This window comes from Sesamum indicum, linkage group LG5 (genome assembly GCF_026168435.1).
Source record: "Sesamum indicum cultivar Baizhima isolate 11 linkage group LG5, ASM2616843v1, whole genome shotgun sequence".
NCBI classification, from domain to species: domain Eukaryota; kingdom Viridiplantae; phylum Streptophyta; class Magnoliopsida; order Lamiales; family Pedaliaceae; genus Sesamum; species Sesamum indicum.
This window is the reverse complement of record NC_142661.1, coordinates 10685310-10694162: the sequence shown is the minus strand read 5'-3', so window position 1 is coordinate 10694162 and position 8853 is coordinate 10685310.

Here is an 8853-nt window from a genome sequence, read left to right as displayed (position 1 = left end):
AGTCGTAATGGAAACTCCTAGCAACGCCGTAAGTCAGTGGAGTGTCCGCCCCAACACCTCAGCACTAGTACCACCTCAGGCATACAGATCCCGTGGCTGATCCTCGATAATGTAGCACTTCTATCCTTGAGAGAATTGTCTCTAGCCCTCTTATGGGCTATTCAGCAAATAGTCTCGGTAGCCAACTGAGAGCAGGTGGCACACTAGTTCCCGCTTGCATAGTCACCGAATCTGATGTGGACGCCCAAGAAGAAGATGCTGAGGGAGGTACCCCTGGTCCTACACCTCCAGTGCTAGGATGGCGGTGGCATCCCCTAGTAGACCTCCAAGTTGTCCCTCCACAATGGCTTATGCGTCTGGAATACTCACAGAAGGGCCTCGAAGATGTTTAATACCAGATTATAGGGGCCTAGAGGAAGAGCAGCAGGTGTCCCCTTCACCAACATGGTGATGGCGGATAAATTTCTCGCAACTTTTCGTACTCCGCCCATCGCTGAATACAATTGCACTTTTTATTCTCAAGAGCATCTCTCACTTTTTGAGAACACAGCCCTCCTACACAAGTATACAGACGGGATCAAATGTCGTGTTTTCTTCACCATAATGGTTTAATCAATTGTCAGTAGGCGCAATAGGAAGTTTTAGGAGTTTGGATCCCTCTTTTTACACCAGTTTGCCAATAGCCGAAAGCTTTGGAAAATAGAACTTAGTCTCTTTGTTGTTTGGCAGAAAAAAAACAAGCCTTTGAAGGAGTACCTCCAAAGGATCAATGCAGCTGCATTGGAGGTGTCCTCAGTTACCCAAGAAGTAAAAGCTTGTGCTTTCTCTCAGAGGCTCTTAGATGGAGACTTCTTTAAGTCCTTAGCCAAGAAGCCGATAGCCAAATTCGATACCCTTTTAGCTCATGCTGCAAAATACATTAATATGGAGGATGCCCAACCCTCCAAAAGGTAGAGCCATGGAGAAAAGAAAAAGAAAACAAAAGAGGAGACCCCCTCTAAGAAACCACGGACTAATTTTCGAAATAAAAAACTATCTTTCCAGAAAGTAAATGCGGTGTACACCCCGTTGACTGTACCCATCACCCAGGCTCTCATGGCGGTAGGAGGAAATGGCGTATTGGCTCATCTCAAATTATGGAAGGATGGCCCCCGTCGCTCAAAATCTGTTAAATTCTGTCATTTTCACAATAATTACAATCATACCACTAAAAAATATCAACACCTTAAAAACGAAATCAAAAGGATTATCCAAAATGGTTACTTGCAGGAATATGTGTGTTGGGAGAAGGCCCGAGGGACAAGACCCTACCAAAAACAAGAAATTAATAAATCAAAAGAGACAAAAGTTTCTAGTCCAGAACCCCTTCCCAAGGAGGGAACCAAATCTGCATCTCGAAGTAGGACCGAAATCAATGATCCCCCTTCTGTAAGGGAGTCATATGGATAATAGTGGGAGGACCAAATGAAGGTTATTCCAACCATGCCAGAAAAACCCAAGTAGGAGAGGAGCATGATATAACGTTGAAGGAGGTCCTGGATGAGGAGCCGAAGGAGGACACTCATGAGGCATGACCTCACTCCCCCAACCCTAGGAAGTGGGTTCATTCGAAAAACTTGACTACTAAAAGTCCTAGTGGCAGACATACCCTCCATCTACAATGCTATTATGGGGAGGTCTACACTCAATGTGTTCAAGCAGTAATTTTCACATATCATATGAAGATCAAGTTCCCTACATCCTATGGTGTAAGAGAAGTGCAAGGGGACCCCCTCCAATCACCTAAGTGTAATATAGAGATTGTACGTAAATGGTAGAAAAGGAGCACAGTTGAGGCGTTTAAAGAGGCACCCCCAACAATAGGGTGAAGGATGCCGAGCGAGTAGAGGAAGCTGAAGAAGGAGGGGGGACACCCAACAAAATTCAACTGGCTCAAGAACTATTAAATATTGAGCTCGTGTTTGAAGATCGAGAGAAAATTACCCGGATTGATTCCCAAATGTATGGCACAGTTTGACAAAAAATAATCCAATGCTTACGCTGCAATATAGACATCTTTGCCTTGACCCCCCCAGCATTTGGAAGGGATCAACTGAAATGTTATTACCCATCATCTCAACATAGATCCTAGTATCAAACCAGTGAAATAAAAAAACTGACACTTTAAACCTAAGAAAGACAAGATAATCCAAGCTGAGGTAGATAAATTGATGGCGGCAGAACACATCAAGGAGATTCAATTCCTTGAATGGTTATCCAACATGGTCCTGGTACCTAAGCCTGGAAGGAAATGGAGAATGTGCATCGATTGCAAGGACCTCAACAAAGCATGTCCAAAGGATTTCTATCCTTTACCTTGAATTGATCAACTAGCTGATTCCACATCTAGTTGTGAATTGCTAAGCATGATGGACGCCTTCCAGGGATATCACCAAATTATGCTGGCTTTCGAAGATCATAAGAGGGTTAGCTTCATCACTTCTGTTGGAAGATACCTTCGATCCGATGGCTAGAAGAAGTAAACCTCCCGAACAATAGGTAGGATGCAGCTGGACTCAAAACTCAGGCCACACATTTCCTACTTCAAGGAGGGATCCTCTATAAGAAATCTTTCACACACCCATTACTCTGGTGATTGTCCCAACAACAAGGGATGAATGTCCTTAAAGAAATACATAGCAGTTATTGTAGAGCAGATGCAGGAACATGCTGGCTAATAAAGCTTTGCGGACTAGATACTTTTGGCCTACCATGAAGCAGGATGCACGATAATTGGTGAATAAATGTGAAAAATGTTAGAAGCACGCCTCGCTTATACATCAACTCGCAAAGCTACTCTCTACTATGGTATCACCCTGCCTTTTCTCATAGTGTGCTATAAACATTATGAGACCTTTTCTCTTGGCTCCCAGCCAAAGTAAGTTATTTTTGGTAGCTATCGATTATTTTCCAGAGCCACTCGCTCGCATAAAAAAAGGAGAGGTAATGAAGTTTATATGGAGGAACATTGTTTTATCACCTGGGGCTCCTCTGAGAAATAATCTCATACAATAAAGGCTTGCACATCAAATAAAGATTCACATCGGTAGCACACCCACAATCTAACGAACAGGTTGAAGTCACCAACCATATCCTAGTACAAATAATTAAAAAAGAGATTAGCGAGTTGGCGGAAACTAGACGGAAGAGTTAACTAGCGTTTATGAGTTTATAGAACAACCCCTCGAGGATCTACAGGGGAGAGCCTATTCTCGCTGTTTATGAGACTAAGGCTTTCATCCTTGGTGAGTTGGAGATGCTCTCCCACTTGCACTTTTTCGAAGAATGTAATACACAACTCCTGAAAGAAAATTTGGATCTCATTGAAGAATTAAGAGAAAAGCCTCTTATTCGCATATAAAGATACAAAAACACCATGATTAATGCTCACAATAGAAAGGTGAAGACCCAAAATTTTCAAGTCGGGATCTAGTTATGCGGAGGGTTGATATCTTGAAACTGGTGGAAAAATTAGATCCTACTTGGGAAGGACCTTACAAGGTCACAGGAGTAATAGGACGAGTAGCTTATGAATTAGAAGATCTTGAGGGATGCCCTTTGCCACGTCCTTGGAACATACACAATCTCAATAAATATTACATGTGATGAAGGACATCCCCCTCACTACACAAGTCCTCTTGAAGGATATCCCTTCAAAGAATAAGTCCTCCTAAAGGACATCCCATTCAAAGAATAAGTTTTCCTAAAAGACATCCCCCCTCAAAGAATAAATCCTCATGAAGGACATCCCTCACAAAGATTAAATCCTCCTGAAGGACATCCCTCGAAAAATTCCCTCTGGGGATTTCCTTCATAGGTTCCCAGTTTTACATAATAAGGCGAGGCATAAATCAATATCGGAGGAAGCCTTCTTAAAAATCATACAGGCATCAGTCATCAAGGGGACCCCGGGTCCCCCATTTTGAGCCCTCATATGCCTTTTATCCATATTTCACATACATACATTTTGCGATATAACCTAAAAATTAACCTTATTCTTGAGGACACAAGATGCAGGAAGTTAAAGGGAATGCCTCTCACAAAGGGTATCACTATAGCATGCCAAAAAGCCCTTTCCAGCAAATAACCAGTATTCTATCAATCGGGAAAGACTAAAAAACAACATGGCACAAATTCCACGATAGATACCAAGCTTGAAGTAAAGAAAGAAATTAGAGTCATCACATTACGACGCCGACATAAAACATGACCGGGGGGCAAATAAAAAACAGCATCCGTCAAAAAAGAAAATAAATTGCTTCATCCCCATTAGTGATGGGGAAAGGAGCAGAACAAGAAAATTGTCTTAAAAGGGGGAGGGACAAGTACATCTTCGTTTTTCTTCCTTACAAGCGGTTCTTCCTTCTCCTTCTTAGCCTGGTTCTTTGGGGCAGGGGCATCTGCAGAGGCATCAGGAGTTCCTCCATCGGCAACCAAGGGAGCGTCTCCTTCCTTTGGCACTCCAGATCTCCTTCACTTGAGATGTCCCCCACTATAGGATCGACTGTTGCTTTGGGGGAACTTCTCACTTCAGCTTCGACCTCCCCCAATATGTTGTCGAAATCTTCTTCTGCAAGGCCCTCTTTGCGTCAATTTGAAATAAGGTATAATTACGATTAACTAAAAGAAAGAAAAGAGATAACCTAAATCAAGAGGGAGGGTCCTGCATATTGGAATTTGAGGTTTAATGAAGGGGTTTGGGGCATTATCCATGGTGGCCCCAAGATTAAGAAAAGAAGGTTCTTTCCCAATTGGGGGATACCCCTAAGCTAAAAAATGTTTTTTGCAAGCCACAAAACTGTATTCAGAGTAAGGCCGACTATCTTAGCCACCTCCTGATGATAATCCATTGATTTTTGAACTCCTTAAGGTTGTCGTCCAAATAAGCCTCTAGATAATGTTAACCCTACTCAGTATTCGGAAAGTGAAGCACAGCCTTCTCAACTGCCTTTTTGATCACCTCCTCATGCCAACAACTTCTTTTTGTAGCCTTTTCAAATCTTTTCCAATTGCTGGCGATGGCTACTAGCTTCGTTCTTTGTTTCCTTGACTTGGCATTTTCAGCACCCAGGCGCTCTACCCTTTTCTCTAACTTTTGCCTCTAAGCTTCACTTTGGGGGATGGAGGGATCTCCTAGGATCGGGAAAAGAGTTCCTCACCTATGGAGGCCGTTTGCAGATGGAAAAATTATCAAGAAGCATTTCAAAGAAAGAAAAATAACCAAATTCATAAGAGATACCTTGACCAAGTATAAAGAAACTATCCCCTCAAGCTCTTCCCAAAACATAGGGGTCAGGAGGTTTCTAACCCCCAGGGTCATAAACCCCATCATAAGTTTGGTCACCAAAGGGGAATTCTTCACTCTCTCCTATTTTAAAGATTGGCGAGTATGCAAGCAATCTGAAGAAGCACGAGAAGACGTAAGGGGGATACCCCTCTCGTCCTTGAAAGGAGGAAGGGGGAGATCCAGAAAAAAAACCTTGTGGAGCTAGTTGGTGGGGTGCCCAAAGATCTCATTCTAGCTTTTTTGGAGGAACCCCCAGGTGTAATCCCTGGTGAAAGAGAGGCAGGCCATTTTCTCTTAGACTCATTGGATGCTGGGGTCCCCCTAAGAGATCTGGAAAGGAGGGGTGCCCCCAAAAAGACCCCTAGAATTGTGATCACGCATCAGTTGGTTGAACATGATTCTCTCTGGCAAGAAGAAAGAATACAGTTATGAACATAAGCAAAAAAAATAATTAAGTACAAGGAGAAATATAATATACACAGGGAGTCCCCCACGGGTTCCATCCAAGGACTCAAGCCAAGTGCTCCAGAAGCCTTTCATCAATTAAGGACCGATAGTAATTATGGCTCTCATTTAAAGTGGTTAACAAGGAAAACAAGGCAATACCCCTTCCCCGATGTTTACACAGGGAGTGGCCTCCTATATTCAATAATCTGGCAAGGCCCAAGGATGAGGGGGCAGGAAAAAAAAGGAAACTGTTCTTCCAATGCTTCAAAGGGTTGGGGACAACCAAGAAGGGCGTCGGGGCATAAAACGAAAAAAAAAAACCATTTTGGTACATTTTAACCAAAAATACTGGACAAAAATATTAGCACTGACAGGGGACCCATTGAAGTAGAAAATCATATAAAAACTAGTGAAAAACATAAAGGATTTGGGATCAAATAGTTTAAGGGAACTTGAAAGACACGAGCAACATCAGCATAAAAAGAGGGTACACGAAAGCGTAAGCCTGACTGTAATTAAGCAGAAAAGAAACACAAATAATTCAGTGGAGGAGAATGGGGGCAACTAGTAGGGGAAGGATTATAAATAATGAAAGACGGGAGAATATGAAATTCACTTATCAACTAATCAATGGTGGAAGTTTTGAGACTGGAGGACCCCCAATCCACTGGCGATTGGGGCACCTCCCTCTCCTCTTCCTCAGGGGAAGACCCTTCCCCTTCGTTCCCCCTACCTCCTCTTAATCAGTTTAATCATCTATTAAACGACAAGCAGCTGCCTCCGGCACTTGGGAACCCAAAAGAAAAAATCATAAAAGAATTGTGGATAAAGGAGGAGGGAGAATACTTATAGATTTTTGGGGGGAAAAAAGAATCTTTGTTCTTTAAGGAGGATATGAAAAAGGAAGACGGAGAAAAAGAAAGTTACACTTTGATCAAGGACGTGGGAGGGGGAAGTTAAACTCACATCCCCCTATAACCACTCCTTATTTGGCGGTTACTTGGCAACTCAGGCGCGTGAGAGGGGGCAGTATCAAACGCCCACCGGAGCAACAATTATGATGGCTAGGAGTAGCCCTAGCCATCATTCCCTCACTGACAAGTGGCAGGGCTCAAAGTCCCAAACTTAAAAAAGAAAGCAGAAGGTGGGAAAAAGAGCATGAATTAAGTAGGGGGTTACCTTAAACCATTGATTGTTCCCAAATGAAAGGGGGAACCACCCTCAGGCATAAGGGCTCCTACTCTAAAAAAGAGTTGGGGAACAACCCTTCTCCTTAGAGTAAGGGGGACTGAATGATGCATATAGCCAAAAGAAATCAAGCCCAAGAAAGAGTAAAAGAATCAGGGTCTCCCTTAGGAACCCAACAACCCAAGAAGGGAGTGACAATCCAAGATATCAGTAGACCTAGCCCAAGAAGGTGGCCCAAAAAGAGATAACTGGCCCAAGATCTATGTTTTGCAAGACAAAGAGTAGCCTTCCCTTGTTAAAGTACTTTGCCAAAGGCATCTCACTTGAATTGGAGAATATATTAAGCATATCATCCCTCAATCCTTGTACATGGTGAATAACCAAATTCCAGTTGAAATAAAATCTTTAGGATAAATCAATACAATTTATGAGAAATTAATGAGAGAACACCAATTCAAATTTTGGATTTTAAAATTAAGAGAGATATTGAGAGAAAGCAAGAATTCTCACTATTTCTTAGATTCATGGCCCCAATTCCATTCAGTGGGGTCTTTCATTCACATTTTTACATCCCACGTGGCATACATCTAGATCTCGAAGTGTACCCCTCAACCAACAAGGAAAACACAAGTCAAAGGGGGTTCCCTCAAAGCCCCGGACTCTTGGATCAGGAAAACTCCTTACTGATTAGGGGTCCTCGCCTGTGAAGGATCCCCCTCAACTTGGAGGTAGACTTGGATCAACAAAATTAGCAGAAGATAAGAACAGATTATAACTTATCCGAACAACCTTTATCCATTCTTTCGAGAATAGAGGGAACATGCGGAATCCCACTAAAGGGGGACTCTATAAATACAGGTTTGGTCCCCAAGTGGGGGCACCTTCCAAATCCTAGAATATTGCTATCAATCTTTACTTTGCACTCCAAAAATAATTTATTTCACGAATTTGATCATCATATATCGATTTCTCATTACGATTTACTCTTTGCGATTACTTTTTCTTAAATTCAATACTAACTTGAGCGTCGGAGTGACGTGTTGTTTTGTCAGTTCCGTTTCTCAAGTCCTTTTATTCATTGGCCCAAATCTAGAACCAAAGTCCAAGCTTGTTTGAATCCGTGCTATTTTTGCACACTTCACTCTCCATTAGGTTTTCATCTATTTTTTATATTGAATTGATCAAAATGCCTTTTGAATTATTAATTATGATTTAATATATTTTTTTATTTCTTAAAATATTTTATTGACTAATATTCCATGTGGATTATTTATATCACCCATCCTCAATTAATTTTTATATTTTTATTATATATAGATATTTAAAAAATCACAATGCCAAAATAGTAATGTCCACCTCAACGCCTAGAAATATATAATTATTTTTTATTTAAAGAAGATATTTATAATTTTTTAAATAATAATGAGATATTCGTAATTATACTAAATTTTAAAAGAGATAATTGTAGCTTACCTATCCATATTATAGGAACGTTAAGTAAGGAGAAAACAACCCAAGTTTTGATTATATTTGATCATATGGCCCAAAGGAATCCAGCCTCAGGAGGAGTAAACAAGCCCAGGACCTCCCTAAGCCCAAGAAGGGGGCAACAACCCAAAATATTAGCAGATCTAGCCCAAGAACATGGTCCAACAAGAGCTAATCTGCCCAAGACCCATGTTTAAACATCCCCACGTGGCATACACCGGGATCGCTACGTGTACTTCTTAGCAATGTGGAAAGCACGAGTCAAGGGAGGTCCCCTCAAAGTCCCAAACTCCTGGATCAAGAGGACTTCCTGCTGATTAGGAGTTCTTGCAAGTGAAGCATCCCCCTCAACTTGGCGATAGACTTTTATCAACAAGATTAACAGAGGATAATAATAGATTATG